The sequence below is a fragment of the Protopterus annectens genome, chromosome 2.part2, assembly GCF_019279795.1.
Source record: "Protopterus annectens isolate FY-2018-M chromosome 2.part2, PAN1.0, whole genome shotgun sequence".
Taxonomy (NCBI): domain Eukaryota; kingdom Metazoa; phylum Chordata; order Ceratodontiformes; family Protopteridae; genus Protopterus; species Protopterus annectens.
In genome coordinates, this window is record NC_056730.1 from 816,034,546 (window position 1) to 816,051,612 (window position 17,067).

Here is a 17,067-nt window from a genome sequence, read left to right on the forward strand (position 1 = left end):
CCTGTCATAACACCTCCACCTGATTTTTTGTTAGAATGTCTGTTACAGTAAAAATATTTATACCCTGACAGAACTGGTTTCAAGTCATTGTTCTTTAATCATGTTTCACAAACAATAACAACATCAATCTTATGGGAAAGTAGCAAATTTTCCAATAAAAAACTTTATTATTAATGCTTCTAGCATTAACAACCATAAGAGATGCATCAAATGTTGCTATTTGTGAACCGTTAAATTTTCGACCTGGCAAAAATCCTGCCTAGTGTTTGTCAAATATTGCACAATATCTGCTGCAAAAATTATCTTCCCTGATCTTGACAAATGCATACCATCCTGTCTGAACACGTGTGCCCAAGTCTATGCTTGCCTGGTCTACCCTTTTCCAATTTTTAAAACAGGACATTTTTTCCATGTAGGTATTTACCCCAAAAATCTTTTCATTCAGAGTAACCTGACTATCACTTCTGTAGGTGATTTGTGAAAAATGTGTCCTAACACCAGTACCTGCTATACTATCTAAGAGGGCTGTCAGTTCCCGACTAACAGTCAGAGAATCCTTGTGGATGACATCATTTGTACCGACATGAATAAAAATGGATCCATACTTCTTTACATTAAGGCATTCCAAGGCTTGTCTCACATCTTCTATTTTTGCTCCTGGCAAGCATAACACTATCTGATGCTCTTTTCTGCAAATATAAGTATCAGTTCCTCTAATAATTGAATCACCAATTACAAGAATATCTTTGCTCATCAGCTCTGAAGAATCTTCAGCTTCTGATACAATAATATCTGCTCTATCAATTGTTACGAAGGATAGACCTTCATCACCATTAGTTTTATTAATCCCACTTTCATTGTGTATTAAATTCTCATCCAACTGGTATTGTAAATCCACAGCTTGAGCCATGTAGTCAACATCTGTTTTTCTCTTCTTTTTTTCTTACAGTAATGTTCTTCAATCCTTCCACATTCAGTTTTGATTTCTTCCTTTTCATCTGCCCCTTTCCTCTTTTTTCTACCTCTCTTTTGGAAAAATGATGCCATTTTCTGTAGAGTGAAGGTTTTCAGATAGAAAAATATTATCATTCCCTGTAACCTTTGTCTTACATAACAAAGCAGTGCCATTTTTAGTAAGTATTCTCTTTCCTTTACCATTACTCCCTTCTATTCCAGTGTTACTTTGTGTAACTCTCACATCTTATACATTCATGTCCATTTCTATTTAAGTATATTTGCTCAGGAAGTGTGATGACCATTATATATTATGACATACATACTGCATTATTGTATGTTACCTAATTGTCTTTGAGACACGACTCAGTACAGTTTCAACGTTTACTCTCTCCTCTTTCTTCTTTCTGTATTTGTATCTTTGATTTGTATGCACACTGTCCTCAGTGCACTTTCCCTGCATGCTAAACCATTGATTGTTGTTGCCCTTGCCGTTTCGCTTCCCTTTTCCTTATTTCTGTACTGATATCTTTTATTTGTTTGCACATTGCACTCAGTACACTTTCCCTGCCTGGTCCAGCTTACATTATTTCCCTATGTACCTTTTTGTGCTGTCAGTGCTAGCATGCTTAACAAGCTTGCCCATAACCAAGCTTATTTGTTTACTGTGTCTGTGCTCATGCTGCTCAACACATTTTCATGGCCACCAACACTGTTGCTGGCCATGAAAATGACCTTGTATTTGTGTAAGCGCTATGAGCAACATGCATATATGATTAGTGCTGCTGCCCATCTCGCTCACACCTAAACATTGTGTAGGCTTTGTGTGAAGCCTACATGATTTTTAATAAATCCTGGTGAGTGCCTTTCCAAACTGACCAATGCTCATTAGATACCAGTGCAGAAAATATTTTCAATTTTATTGTCTGATAATGCATCATCAAATCAAAAATTGTCAGTCTGCCTATATGCTTTGTCAAAAGCATGTTTTTCCATTCCACTCTCAAATGTTTATTATCCCAACAGAAAATTAAGACTCCATTGTTTAACTCTAACAGGAAATCTCTAAGAGGGACTAAAAAGACTTGTGCTATATAAAGATTTTTTTGAATCTGAACATTTCAATGACTGTATTTTAGCATCTATCAACTTTATTAAACTGTCACAACAATATGTACATCACAGGCAATCCTCATGCATGCTGACTTCTTATTCCGACAATAGCCAATAATTTCAATACTTTCCAGTTGTTGTTATTAATGTCTATCTTAACAATCTGATATATTATATTCTCAGTCCAATCAGTATTTTGTTTCATATCATGATTATTCATGCTCCTACATCCTGTTTATATTTTACAAAATCAGATACATTTTCCTTTAATAATAATAATAATCATATCATTATCCATCCCTTAATTGAGTAAATATTTACAGTTGAACAAATCACAGAATTTAAACTATTACCTAATTAACTAATTTATAATAACATCTGATTCACATCAATTTAACTATATAATAAAAAAATACAAAAAGATACTTGCCCCCTGCTGAGTCTGATGAATGAGACAAGCTTGTGGTTTATGATATTATCATGTCTACTGGCAAATTTAGTACTTTTCCCTATATATGTTTCTAATTAACCACTACGTTTCTTAATTATATCAGTTCCACTTTTGTGATTTCTCACATGAATCTTTTTTATTTAATATTTTTTAAATGTGTGAGCTGCAGTAACTATTGATGGACTTGTCATTTTCCAGTTATCTCTCTTTAATCTTGAATTCTAATCTCCTCAACTAATTTTATCACCTCTGCTTGATATGGGCTTCCTATTTTCTTTCACTTTATTGACAGTTTTGTAACCAATGTCATGAATATTAGTAATAATTCCTGCCTTCCTGATAACTCCTGGTATCTCCTTATATACCAAGGAAAGTACTGCTTTTGTAAAGGTTATGTTTTGCCCAGTCATATTCTGCACTAGAGCTTGGAGCTCATCTTAAGTAGAAATATCTCACTAAAATCCCAAAAATATATTGCCAGTCTCCTGTTGCTCCTTGGACACATCTTTAGCAGTGGTGGCTGGTGACTTCAAATCAAAGGGGGGCTGCAGGAGACAGCTAAATGGATGGGGCCAACCAGAAGGGGGTTGGCCAACTAGAAAGGAGTGGAGCTATGCTAAAAAACACAAAAACTGGGACTTTAATTAAATACGCTGCCCTGGGTGCCAAACTGTCATTATGGGAGTCCAATCAAGACAAAAGGTATTGTAGAAGAAAAAACATATTTCATTGCATTGGCTACATGACAGCTTACTTAATATCTAGATGGAAACAAAAAGGTTTTGTGGCATGAAAAATAAATTACTTTTTAAATGTAAGTCAAAATCAAGTATAAAAAACAAGCAACACTCAACTCAAACCACTTCTCTTTGCACTGGAGTTCTAATTATAATTTATATTCAGCTTTATAAAAGTACCAAGTAACATGCTGAAAGTAGCAATCTCTGTGATAACTTCACTTGTAAAAATGCTTCTTATCCAAAATAGAACTGCTGCCTGACAACAACTATCTACTTGCTTCATGGGGAAAACATGATCAAAATAAAAAAAATGAACAGCAAACAAGAAAGAAGCTCAAGATAAAGTGCTTAAAGGATTACTGCATGGGATATGGACCATACATGATAGATTGGCATTCTGTTTAGTTTATGGGTAAAGCCTGCAAAGACGACTGCAAGTCTCCAACAAATGTAATGAGCTTCTGAAAATACTGTAATTCTGTCCTTTATTACAAATGCTGTCATATGCATTTCAGTACCTAAAGCTTTTACGGTGTCTAGTTATGTAAATGTTCTCTGCATGGCAACAACAAAAAGGCTTTTAATGTTGGTAATTCTTTAACAGTATGCTTATTAAAGTTTACTTGCATCATACAGTCTCAGACAAGCTTACCTAATGGTCATTAAAGCATTGCTACTTAAACACAGAGCAACAGGCACTGTACCAACATGCATTTTCTGAATAAGAAGTATAAATCAACAGTATAAAAATATGACAGAAAACCAGAACATTGTGCAAAACTGAGGACAGATGAAAAGCCACTGTAGTACTAGTGTCTACTTTGGATGGGGGGATATTCTGCACACTTACACTGCAATACTGCTCCTTGCCTTGCTTGGACACATCCAGAGTCACTATGTAGGAAAGTGGGGTGCAACAAGTATGTCACAATTTGAAATGTCTCTGAATGACGGTGATAGCTCTGACACATTTGTCATACCTCTCCACCTCAGAGCAAGAAATCGGGACAAAGCCATAAACAAAAGTGGGACAAAGGCCGAAAAATAAGGACAATTTTTAAATATTGCTCTTATAAACTTAGCAAGATACTAGAATAGTAGGTCTTGCATTAGTATGAATTTTCTGAAAGGTATGACATCTAAAACTCAAATGTCTGTCATTATTTTCTAACTTCAGTCTTTAATGATTTGCCACTAATTTGCCTGAAAACCACACATTTATGAAAAACAGACCAAAAATGTGATGCAAAAATATAAAATAGCCACACAATACAGCTGGGAACCTGTCAAAGAAGGGATATTTTTTTAATATCAGTACTGTTATTTTGAGCAGCTGACAAAATAAGAGAATCTCCATGCATTGCTGAAATTAAAAGTAATCTATAACTCTGATCATTACAATTATTTAATAATTGTAAACCCTCCACGTTTTCTTCCAAATTTGCCATTTTGTGGAGGGATTATTAGGGGGAGAGCAACATTTTGAGCCAAAATCGGGGAGAGTTGAGAGGTTTGGATATACCTAATTCTATATAGCGATTTATTTGCGCATACCTCTCAAACTCTTAATGCAGGAAATCTGGACAAGGCCACATATGTTGGGGGAAAAACAGTTCTAAAAATTGCTCTTGTATAAACTTAGACAGTTGGCAGAATAACAGGTCTTGCTTTAGGATGCAGTTTTCTGAAGAGTATGAAGTCTGAAACTCAATGCCTGTCATTATTTAGTGACTTCAGTCCTAACTGATTTGCCAAAAAACACAAATTTTATGAGGAACAAACCAAAAATAAGCAGCAAAAATCTATTCATTCTACAAAAATCTGGGCATTTGAGAGGTATAGTTCAGCCGGGGCTGTTTGAGTTTGCTGCCCTTCCCCCTTCACAAAATTATGGTCAAATGGGGCCTCCCCCTTGCAGCTATTCCAATGTCCCATTACTTGGCTATTTCAACCCATTTACCCTAAACACTGTAATGTGCATACTGCTTTACTTCTACGATTATTTGGATTTCATTTAAAAGTTTTATTTTACATTTTACAGCACAGACAGTAATAAACATCTTCTAAACAAAGCAATGCAGTCTCACAATGAAAACATACATAACATTAAAACTTCTCTGCCCTTAAAACTCACATTAATTGAAACAGCATTGAAATCCACATTCAAAGAAAATAAATCTGGCCAGTGGCAGATAAAGATTAACTTTGGGCAATTTTCAATTCATAGGCCCCTTGCGCAGGAAACATACTTGTGTTCTTTGATACATCTTCCTGATTGTATTAAATTACATTCCTTGTATAATACAGTACAGTTGTTAGAGATGGTTTTAAATATATTGTTTTGAACATTTTTAAAGTAAACAATGAAACAAAATGCATGCACCAATAATGACAAAACTGCCCTAGTCAGAACATTTCCATTATAAAAATCTACTCAAAATTCTACAATCCAACAGTATCAGTAAATATACACAATCTCTGCAGAAGTAAATCATCTAAATAATTCCAGACTAAAGAGATCTGTAACTAATGAAAAGGTTGCTGCTAGCAAACAATTTTATATTCCATGGCTTCATCTACAAATAAAGTGCCTGTTGCCCTTGTGGAATAAAATGCCTATGTTATAATAAAAAATGATAAGCTAGTCATATTGCAATAGGGAATGGATGGCAAACTGATAATAGGTTCATCGTTACTATGTATCTCTGCCAAAGAGGATATTCTCAGGACTGCAGCATCCACCCCCTTTAAAAGTACAACACCGTACAGTATCAGCAATCCATCTATATACTGTTGGAGTAGAACCCACAACCTTCTGCATCAAAAGCAAGTACACTACCTGTTGTGCTATTAGCAATGCAAGCAGGCTCAGCATATGCAGCACTAAACTTATCTTCAGGCTCTTAGCTCCTTGTAAAATTCACTCAACACTCATCTGTATCTGTCAACTTTGAAGCACAAGAAATCTGGAAAAAGCCAAAATTCATTGGGGAGGGATCAAAAGACCAAAAACTAGGGCACATTTTAAACGTTGCTTGTATAATCTTGGAAAGTTGCTAGAATAAAATGCTGTGTTACCACCATGCATTTCATTGTCAAGTCTTAAACCCAGGACACTGTGCACTAGAGTCAGAGCAACATACCATTATACCAATTCAGCTGTTTCTTGAAAGACAGGCACACTTAAATGGCTATCATTTAGTGAATTCAGTTCTAACCATAGCTCGCAACCTCTTAGCACAAAACACCTAAACAAACCCAATAATGGGGAACTACAGCCCCCAAACATATTCAGTGAATTCAGTTCTCACCATAGCTCTCAACCTCTTAGCAGAAAAAACTGGACAAAGCCAATAATGGGTAATACAGCCCCAAAAATAGGGACAATTTTCAAATGTTGTTTGTATAAACAGAAAATTGCTAGAATAAATTGTTTTGTGTTACCATGTACGTTCTGAAGAATATGGTCTGAAATTCAAATGCCTGTCATTATTTAGTGAATTAAAAATCCAGAAAACCACAGATGTTATGAGGAACAGAACAAAAACATGAGGCAAATATTTCACAAGTGGTGGTGGGTAGGGAAGCTAAGCTGTAGCTACCTGCTTCCCAAGGTACAGGATTTGAGTCTCTCTAGCCACCATCTATATGTAACTGGGACATTACACACACACACACACACACACACACACACACACACACACACACACACACACACACACACACACACACATACACACCTCTGTTAATATATAGCAGTAGCAGCAAATAATGTTCCAGTAAAGTGCAGCTCACACAACCTCTGTTAATATGCGGCAGAAACATAAATACAAATATATCTATTAATATATGGCAGCACACCCACTGTTAATAGCAGCAGCAAAATACTTCTGGTGCAGCTTCAAGCCCTGTGAAAACACGTTACCCAGCCAGACATTGCATTCCCTTCCCTCAAGAGCAATATCCAGCCTGCAGACATTGCAGTCCAATCTCCTTCGAGTCTATGCAGTTGTAACTGCATAGACATCTGGGATTTCTGTGGTCTGAATGGTATCTTCCTAATCCAGACTGGTTCTCCTGCAGTCCAGATTGACTCCTATCTATGTATGTGTGACTTGGCTGGGAATAACACGCATGTATGGGTGGAGTTCCCAGGATTGCTTTTGTTTTTTTTATTTCTGAAAGACAAGAAGATTTCTTTTTATTTTAATTTATTTTTTCTTTTTATTTTAATCTCATTTTATGTACAGCTGGGGGGCTGCAGTCCTGCAGTCCAATAGCATGAGCCACCCCTGATCTTTAGTAATTCTCTTGGGCTCAGTAGAAAAGCTTTGCTATTCTCTGTGGTTTATAGAAATATTTATGCAGGCATTGTCATGCAAATGTTTTAAATTCCCTTGATTTTCATGCCCTGGCTCATGGTAAACATATTTTACTCAACCATTTTTTTATTAATTTCTAACTGCAATGAATCTTTCCAAGTCAGTATAATTTTAGTTGTTTTCCCTGTCTCCTGATCTTGCTGCACTGTTTTGTATGTGCCAGATATATTTCTTTAATAATCTAGTTCTCAACCCATGCATCATTTTAATCAGTAGAGGTTATTCTTTTTCTTTTATTTTGACCCAAGCAGAGTTTAAAACTTCTTTAGTTACTCTCTTAAAATCACATTCTAGGCTGCTATTTAATTGATACTCTTCTTTATATTTCTCCCATTCCAGTATCTTTCTTTTTTATATCAGTTGATTTCATTATTTTAATTTTGTTCTATTCCTAACTCACCTCATTTCTATCATATGTCTGTTTTTCTCCTTACTATTTTTGTAAATAAAGAATGTGTTCCCATTCCAATAGCTGTCAGTCTTTCCAACATTTTAATATTTCCTGTTTCATTGCCAGTAACATAGGGCTGACTAGCTTTTCTAGAGCTCTTTCCCAGAAACCTTAAAAAATATTTTTCTCCTTATCCATTTATCATTCTCTCAAAGCATATCCTTCCAAACTGCACTGCACATTGTAGTACAGTATTACTATAAATGCATCCATTCAGCTGACTTCAAGTACTTGGGTAGATCTAGTGCTCTCAGATCTCATATTCCTTTAACAGAACTATCTTATCTCATAACACTCTTGTCAGAAAACTGTCCCAGAAAAATGATCTGTAACATTTTTACATTTATCAAAATTCCTAATGCTAGTCCTGAGTACAAAATGTGTGGAAGAACATGTCAGTGTAACACTTGAAAATAATTATCAAAATGTAGGTGTAGCTGTTTACATCTCTATATGTTTCCCTTGATCTTTTTCAGCATTTCTTGAGATGACTATTCTTTCATATCCTGCAATATCTCTCCCAGGCAGAGACATAAATATTTCAGTCTGGGTGCCCATATTTTTGGATATGTATTAGTCAGCTACCTTTTGTCTTGTATTTTGATTTGTAGTCCTTTCATCTTGTCTTTGTTAATTTATAGAACACAATCTCATCAGATAGGCTTAACCGAAGGAAAATTTGCTTTAGGTCTCTAACTGGTTTGCCAAACTTTAATAATATGTCATCTGCATATAATGATATTTTCAAATCTTTCTTTTCCTCTTTTAGAGCCTTCCATTTTATACTTCCTTATACACACTGCAAGTGTCTCTAAGTATACTGTAAATAATAAAGGCAACAGGGGGAACCCTATCTAGTTGACATGGCTGCCATTACATTCTTTCTAGCACTAGACCCTTGATATATGTTTTCCAGCAAGGCTACACATTTGTCCAGCATTACTATTTCCTTCATCATAAGTTCATAGGTTCATAGATGTGTACTATGCTAAAGTCCCTGGGGCCTTTACAAGCCTAGCTATAGGATTACCCTTGAATAGTGCCAACCGACCTTAGTTCCCAGTTCCTCTGTCGAGTAGAGCCACTGGAGTTATCCCCGGGGCGAATTTTCTGTTTCCCATCCACTCATCAAGATTTCTCTTGAAAACGGTCAGCGAGGTGCTCTGCTTGACATGCATGGGAAGTCTATTCCATAGCATGGGCAGTTTCTGAGTTATGAACCTGTCCCTCCAGTATGTTCTGTTAATTGTGGTAATGAGGTTGAGGGCTCTGGAGCATGTAGTGTGGAAGGATTGGGATTTCTTTAAATGTAGCATTTCTAACAGAGCTGGGTCAGACATGACTTTGTAAGTCAAGCAGAGATTGCCTCTAAGTAGGTGATATGAGACAGAGAATAGTTGGATGTTTTTGAGTCTGTCCATATAGGACAAGTGTTTAAGGCCTAGGATCCTCTTTGTGAGGTACTTTTGCGGCCACTCCAGTTGTTGCAGGTGTCTAGTGAGGTACATGTCAAATGGGGCATTGTACTCAATGACTGGCCTAATGAGGGAAGAGTAGAGGGAGACAATGACCTCTTTTTTTCCTGGATGCAAAACCTTTAGTAATGAGATGTGCCACATAGAAGGACTTTCTGACCACAGTGGCAATGTGGTGATCAAAAGAGAGGTTGCTGTCAACCTGTGTTCCCAGATCTCTTATAATGCCTTCTGTGATCAGTGGACTACCGTCAATGTGGTAAGTCATAGGAAATGGATTTTTACCAAAGGGGATGATGACACATTTTTTGGCATTGAGCTTAAGGCCATGGTTCTGACACCAGTCGTTGGTCTCAGTGAGGCCATTCTGTAGGATGTCAACATCACTTGGGGAGTTAATAATAGCTCCCAACTTGCAATTGTCTGTGAACGTTGTCAGACAGTGTCCCTTTGTGTTTGCCTGGACTTCAGAGGAGTAGATACCAAACAGGAGAGGACCCAGGACCGAACTCTGTGGGACTCCACTCGTGAATAGTTGGCAGTCTAACTTGGAGTTAGTTACTTTCACACTGTGGGTTCTATCTTTGAGCCAGTTTGCAACCGACCTAGTGATATAGGGTTTGATGCCTAGCTTAGTGAGTTTTTCTATGATTCTTGAGTGGAGAATGGTATCAAAAGCTTTGGCTAGATCAAGGTAGGCTGTATGTACCACCTTACTTTCATCCACATCTCTGGTGACTGACTCAAAGAAGTCAACCAAGTTGAGCAGGCATGATCTACCCTTCACAAAACCAAACTGTGTGGGATCCAGAGTTTGGATATTCCCTATATCCTTGTTTATTAGGTCCATGATGATGCGTTCCATAGCTTTACATATCAGCCTCATCAGGCTAATGGGGCAATAGTTCCCAGACCCTGGGAACTATTGCCCCATTAGCCTGATGAGCCTGATGATGCATTCCATAGCTTTGCATATCAGGCTCATCAGGCTAATGGGGCTTTAGTTCCCAGGGTCGAAAGTCACTCTTCCTTTGTGGAGAGGGATGACTGTTGCAGTGCGCAGTTCAGTAGGGATAAAGCCTGAGGTGAGGCTGTGGCTGAACAGGGCACACAGGTGAGGTGCCAGTTCACTCTGTAGTTCATGTAGAACACAGCCAGGGATATTGTCAGGTCCCATAGAAGCTGTATTCTTGGCCTTGGACAGTGCTGTTTTAACCTGTGGAGCAGTAATACTGAGTGCCTGGCAATCTACTGGTATTGTGATTGGTCCTTTGGGGGGGGGGGTAAAGTTGTCACTGAATCTGTCGGCCAGTATACTGGCAATATCTGTTGGCTCGATATAGGAGGTACCATTGGGCAGTAGCTCAGAGCAAATTTGGGTATTGCCGTGAAGATTCTTTACATAACTATAGAAGGGCTTGTGGATGTCTTTACTATCTGCTGCAATTCTGTTTTCATAGCTAGCTTTAGAGGATCTGATGAGGGATCTCAAGTTTTTGTTGAAGCTGATAAGGGAATTTTTCCAGTCTTGGGACTTCACCTTATTCCGCATCAGTTTCCTCCTTCTGTTGTAGAGTTTGTTTATGGCAGGGAACCACCAGATTGGCTTCCTTTTTTTGGAGGAGAGAGTCTTGGTTCTATTGGTTATGGTGAGATCCATGCATTTGTGTAGATATAAACCTCCACTCTGCCCTGATGAAACCTTTTCACCATCAAGACTGATCACTGCTACTTCCTTTTCATTTACTTGAACATTTTCTATTGCCATTATGGTGCACAATGTATTATCAAATATTTGTTTACATCAAATAAAGCCAAACTGATCTGGATGGATCACTTCTGGCAGTATTGTCATTAGCCAAGTGGCTAAAATGGTCATAAATATTTTGTAATTATGGTTAAGTATGGTGATAGGTCTATCTGACACTAGATATTTCATGTTTCTACTTTCATTAAAAGATTAGTGTTCTTTCTTTCTAGGAATCTGGTAGCTTCCTTTCAAACAAAATCTTATTCATAAGTATTAACGATTTTTTTAAATTTCTTTCCCCTAATTTTTGGATCTCTTGCAGATGTTGCCTGACTATTGTTTTAATAATCTTGTTATAAATAATTTTCTTAATCAAGTCAGCACTTTGAGAATCTGATACTTATGACAGCTGTAATACCCTTAAATAATCTTGAAATGATGTGGCAGCTTTCTCCCCTACAATTTCTGTTTGCTACAATCCACCATAGTACTCCCTTTTACTCCCAGGACCTGTCCTGTTTTTGATCTGTTTTTTTGATTTCTAATACACACTACGTTTATAGCAACATCTTGTTGTCTAAGTCTAAGCCAGGCAGCTAATGCCTTCATTGCCCTAGGGGTGTATGAATAGTTTAAGTCCTTTATGGTACTTTTTGCATCCGTATCATGTTGTCTTCCATACATTCTATTTCCTTAAGTAACTATATACAGTTTTCTTCTTTCCCTTTCAGCTGTAACTCTCAAAATTTGAGTATACAGAACATGCTCAATGCAGAGGTTCCCATTGGTTGCTGCCTGGCATGGTACTGTTCCTTTGTTCTTATGTCTTTCTTAAAGGCTTCCCGTTCCTCTCACTAAATTCTTTCTTCTCTTTCAAACCTTATACAGCTGACCAACTTTTAAACTTCTTATGTCTCTTCTGATAAGTAGGGAATTGCTAATGCTTGTCTAGGTTTTGGGCAGACCCCAAGATATAAATTACTGAGATAGTTATAGGGCCTATAGATATATCAATTATTCTGTCCTCATGTTCCTTCTTAATGAATCCCTTGTTTATCTTGGACCATCCTGAGTGTCTGGCAGATTAATATGTAAATTCACTTTTAACTTTCCCCGCTGCTTAACAAAATATCATTTAGCCCAAGTGTGTTTAATAATTTCCTATTATCCTTTTCTCATTTTGTAAGATGGGAGTTGTGCCTCCCTCATGTAACCTTTTCTAAATATTATGTTCCAGTCAGCTGTTATCAAATGTATGCCCTTTTTTAAGTACATAATTTCTACAATTATTTTCCTGAGCATATGGAAACCTTTTGGTAGGTAATAAAGCACTGTCATTGTAACCTTTGAATCCCATACTATCCCTATGAGACTGCAACATATCTGCCTTCTTTATCTTCCCATATTCCCAGTACATTATACTGTGTAATGACTGACAAATATGCAATTTTGCAGGATAATAAGATCTGAAGATAAAATCAGGATGACATTGGCTAGGTTACTTGAGTACCAATGCACTAGGAATATGTGGAAGGAGCTTGTTTAATGTTAGTATACACTACTGTATCTAGATGTTTTTGTACTTTTGCATAGTAATGCATCTACATGTACTTATACACCCCAGTTACACTTTAGAAACTACGGTCTGCAAGTGGAGAGAGAAAGGGAATCAAACACTTGACTACAGGATGAAGAACATTACTACTTCATTCTCACAGCCTGCTGTAGCACACCATCAATCTCCTCCCATACATCTCCACCTTTCTTCACTGAACTTGTGACAAGCAAGCAAAATGTGTGACTTGCAATCAGTCTTCAGAATGAACATGAAAAGACTGGTGAATTGTATGCATTAATGTTTATAATATTGTTAGAAAATATTATTTTTTAAATTTCAGTCTTCTGTTTGGCTGATAATGTAGTTAGATCAAAGATATATTTCATGTTCAATGCCCATAAAGAAAATGAACCTGGCTTTAAAATTTTACATTAAAAAGTATTATTGTTAATAAAGATTTAAATTTTATGTTTTTACTAATTTTTTTTTTTATTTAACATGTGATAAATTGTACAAACTCTCCAAAATGCAAGCAGCACCTCCAGCCAGCAATCTTACTGGTGGTACAGAAGGTCATCCTTGATTGTTTTCCACTTCATGATTTACATTCTTATCTCATTACAAAAGTACATCTATTTAATTACAACCTCTGTTAGCAGGTTTAGTGAAGTTGGGATGCTTAACCAAAACTTCTTTCCATACTTTTCATTTACCCTTAGATATGATCAAGGCAAATGTGATTTCTAAAGAAATGCATTACTGAAGTACAGCATGGGGCAATAACAGTTGTATTTCAATTTTTACTGAGCAATATACACTTCCAGTCACCAAAGTTATCTTAAAGTGCTCCCCTGCTTTTAATGTGTTTAACCCACATTAGGCTTAGAATAGGACTTGCTGTAACTGGTTTGAAGCCCAACATCCTGAAGTCTAAATGTTGATTGGCTAAAGTCAAGAAGTGTAAACTGTGATCGGCTTACATCATTCCAATGAGAAAAGTGAATGTGCCTAGAAAGAATGTGATCATAATTTAAAACAGCAACAGCAACTGCCAGTTGAAATTGGATGCCTAAGTGGTAGCAGCCAAAGTAAAGTATAACAGCTAAAGAAGGTGATTTTGTTTAGTCATATCAACAGTGCTATGAGCAAGTGGAGCAAATCAATAATGACACTACTGCAGACATATAGGTGTTCCTGCTGGTATTTATGCAGTCTTTTGAGTCCTAGTCATTTAATGGACTGTTCCATCAAACCTGCTAACTTCCCTTTCAAGTTATTAACAACCTTGTATAATATAATATTATAATGGGTGCAGGGACTGAAGCCCCTTCTTTGTGGGTTTTAGAGGCTTGCCTCCTACTTCACACAGGTCCACTCAGTTATCTTTTAAGTAAACTATTTTTAATGAAATGTCCCAGTTTATTGAAACTTCACAGATAGTACCAGAGTTCAGAAAATGACATGCAGAAAAGCATTACATTATACATAACAGAGAAGCTAATAAGAAGGCCTGTTGATATCCTGATATAATAAACATAAAAAAGGGAAAAAAATAAACCTAAACAGTTATCACAGAAGAAAACATATCAACACTAAAGCCTTAGAGGTAACCATACGAAATGACAGGACTTGCTAGACCAAGTCCTGAAACATGGAGACTGGATGACTGAAAGAATGGACTTACATATGCAAAGTTCAAGACGTCACTTCTTGGAATATTCCATTTTCTCCTGAGGTATGACTATTCTCAGAGTTGGCATATATAAGTTTGGGTGTATGGGGGGCTTGCCCTGCACATGAGGGGGTGCAGAGGTTTTAAGGAGAAGAGCGATTTTCAGAATTTGGTCTTCTCCTGTGTTTTTAAACTTTTTCCGGCTTGTGGTCACTTGGCATTTCAAATGCTGGCATTTCAGTAGGGAGCTCTGTTGAAATAATATCTGGCCATAGTTCTTATTTCCCAGTCTAAGCATTACTATCTTTCAGTCTAAGCAGCAAAAGCATGTGTGTCTTCTGAACATTAAGTATTAAATGTTTTTTTTGGGGGCTGATTTCCCACGGTGATTACTGAGTCCTGCTATCATAGCCAATCTATGAACCTATTTGCTTTTCCTGAGTGAATGACTATTTCCCTTTCATTCGCAGGTGTCTGATTCAAGGAATTCAGCTAGCCAGAAGTGGGAGCAATCATTCTATGCATTAGAAGATCTGTGCTTTCACATTAAACCCTAACTTCCTGTGCACATGCCCAGTCATGCTTAAGGGGGTGAGTATAATTGCCCTTAGTAATGACATCCATGCTTCTGTGTGCAAGATAATCTCTTGGAATTCCCTTTTGTAGGTTGCATCCGTTTCCAGTACAAGCCTCAGTTTCCAACAGGACTTCAGCCACAGAGAATGTTCATTGACATATGCTACCCACCATCTTCCTCCTAGGAAGAGATAAGCAAGCTAAGCCTCATCATGCCTCTTTTCCCCCATTTCATCTCCAACAGGTGACTGAGCCATTAATCTAATGTGGACCACCTGGATGGTATTCAGAATTTTATACTTCTATGCCAGTGGAGCTAGCAAGTATCAAATGCTTAGTGCAGAATGATACTTACAAAATCTATTTTTTGCACTTTAGGAATTGCCTTATATGGGTTTCTGATAGTAATTTCTACTAGACTAGTCCTATATTTATGAAATACAATTTAATATTTATAATGGCAAACTTCATCTACCAGCCCTGACATTGAAACAATACTGCTAGGAATACATTAGATCTGCATCTGAATCAAGACAATGCAAAGAGTGAAAAATGTATAAAACCATATTACACAATACATTAGGTGATTACTGGACTGCATGCATAATCTCTGTTATGTGCTGATTGTGGGTTATCCATATCTATTTGGTACTTATCCAAAAACGTATTCACTTTAATATTCAAACAGTTTGTCCACGTATCTATCCCTAATGGATGCATGGACATTTGGTTTTCTAATAAAAATGAATGGATTTTGAAATTCTTTGGTTGCATTAATAACTTATCTGGGGATATATTTCTAGTTAGAGCATAAAATCTCATGTGGCTATCCAGAGCATCTCATAGCAGACTTGTAATATACTGTTTAGTAATATTCATGTCGTAAGATAAGCATATGAACAGTATACTATCATGTTGGCTTTTTTTACTAATCATTTCTTTCACAGTGTGACCTTTAGTTGATAGTATAAGAAATTCCAATAAGGAAGGAAGAGGTAATATACTGAAAATACCAAACAACTTTGAAAAGTATGGAAGTAGCGGAAAACAAATTCCAATATTTTGGTAATCCAATTAGTAGGGTGGCTAACCCACCTCTTTATCTTTCTACAGAAAGCATGAGCATACTTTCTGGTAATTGATGAGAACCACCTCTCAAGCAGTGTAAACTTTATTTCCAACTTAATATTGTTAATCTGTAAGTTTTGGTGTGAAACTAGTAGGTTCATCAGTGGGAACAGAACAAATTTAGTACAGACAGTTTACACTGAAAACCTTGAAAATGCATTGGTTGACTGGCATGTGGTCAACTGTCAGTTTTCAAGTCAGCAGAATATCGAACCAAAATGTATCTACTACACTACAGCCAGTGGGTAGTGTAATTCAAGCATTTGGGTTTGACATTGTGCAGGTAGATCGCGGTTCAGTGAGGAACAGGGAATTAGCCCAATTCCTCACTGTAGTGCGATCTCGAAGTTGGCATATTTAATGTGCAGGGTGTGTGGGGGGCGTAGCTCCCCTGCAAAATAGTAGAATTAACGTACCATTGACTGTAGAGTTTAACGGTACATTAATGTGCATAGCAGGAGGTGAGTGACATCACCTCCTGCTAGGCAGAATACATCGAACCACGGTTGCCGATGTATTCATTTTCACTTTGGTTTATTTTTCAGCATTCCAAATTCAGCATTTCGGTTTACATTCTAAACAGTTGACTGAAGCGGATTCGAAATGCCAATAGTAAACAAGTACAGACATTTGGATGACCTCAACAGCCCTTAATATAGAAAAGAAAAAGTTTTTCACATTTGATAATAAATATGCTGTCGTGTACCTTCAGTTTTCATAATTATAATCTTGTGTAGCACAAAAAATAAAGAAATTTATAGGCCAAGTGGTTTTAATTGTGTAATGACTAGAACCTCATCAGTGCTGTTACCAATGG

General features: G+C 36.9%; 1 long non-coding RNA gene across 1 annotated transcript in view; it reads left to right on the forward strand.

The window, feature by feature from the left end:
• The window catches only part of LOC122795817, a 108,306-nt gene that overhangs the window by 82,124 nt on the left and 9,115 nt on the right, over positions 1–17,067 (forward strand). Inside the window, exon 4 of the long non-coding RNA XR_006363868.1 lies at positions 15,017–15,137. This is a non-coding gene — a long non-coding RNA (uncharacterized LOC122795817). The remainder of the gene's footprint in view (positions 1–15,016; positions 15,138–17,067) is intronic.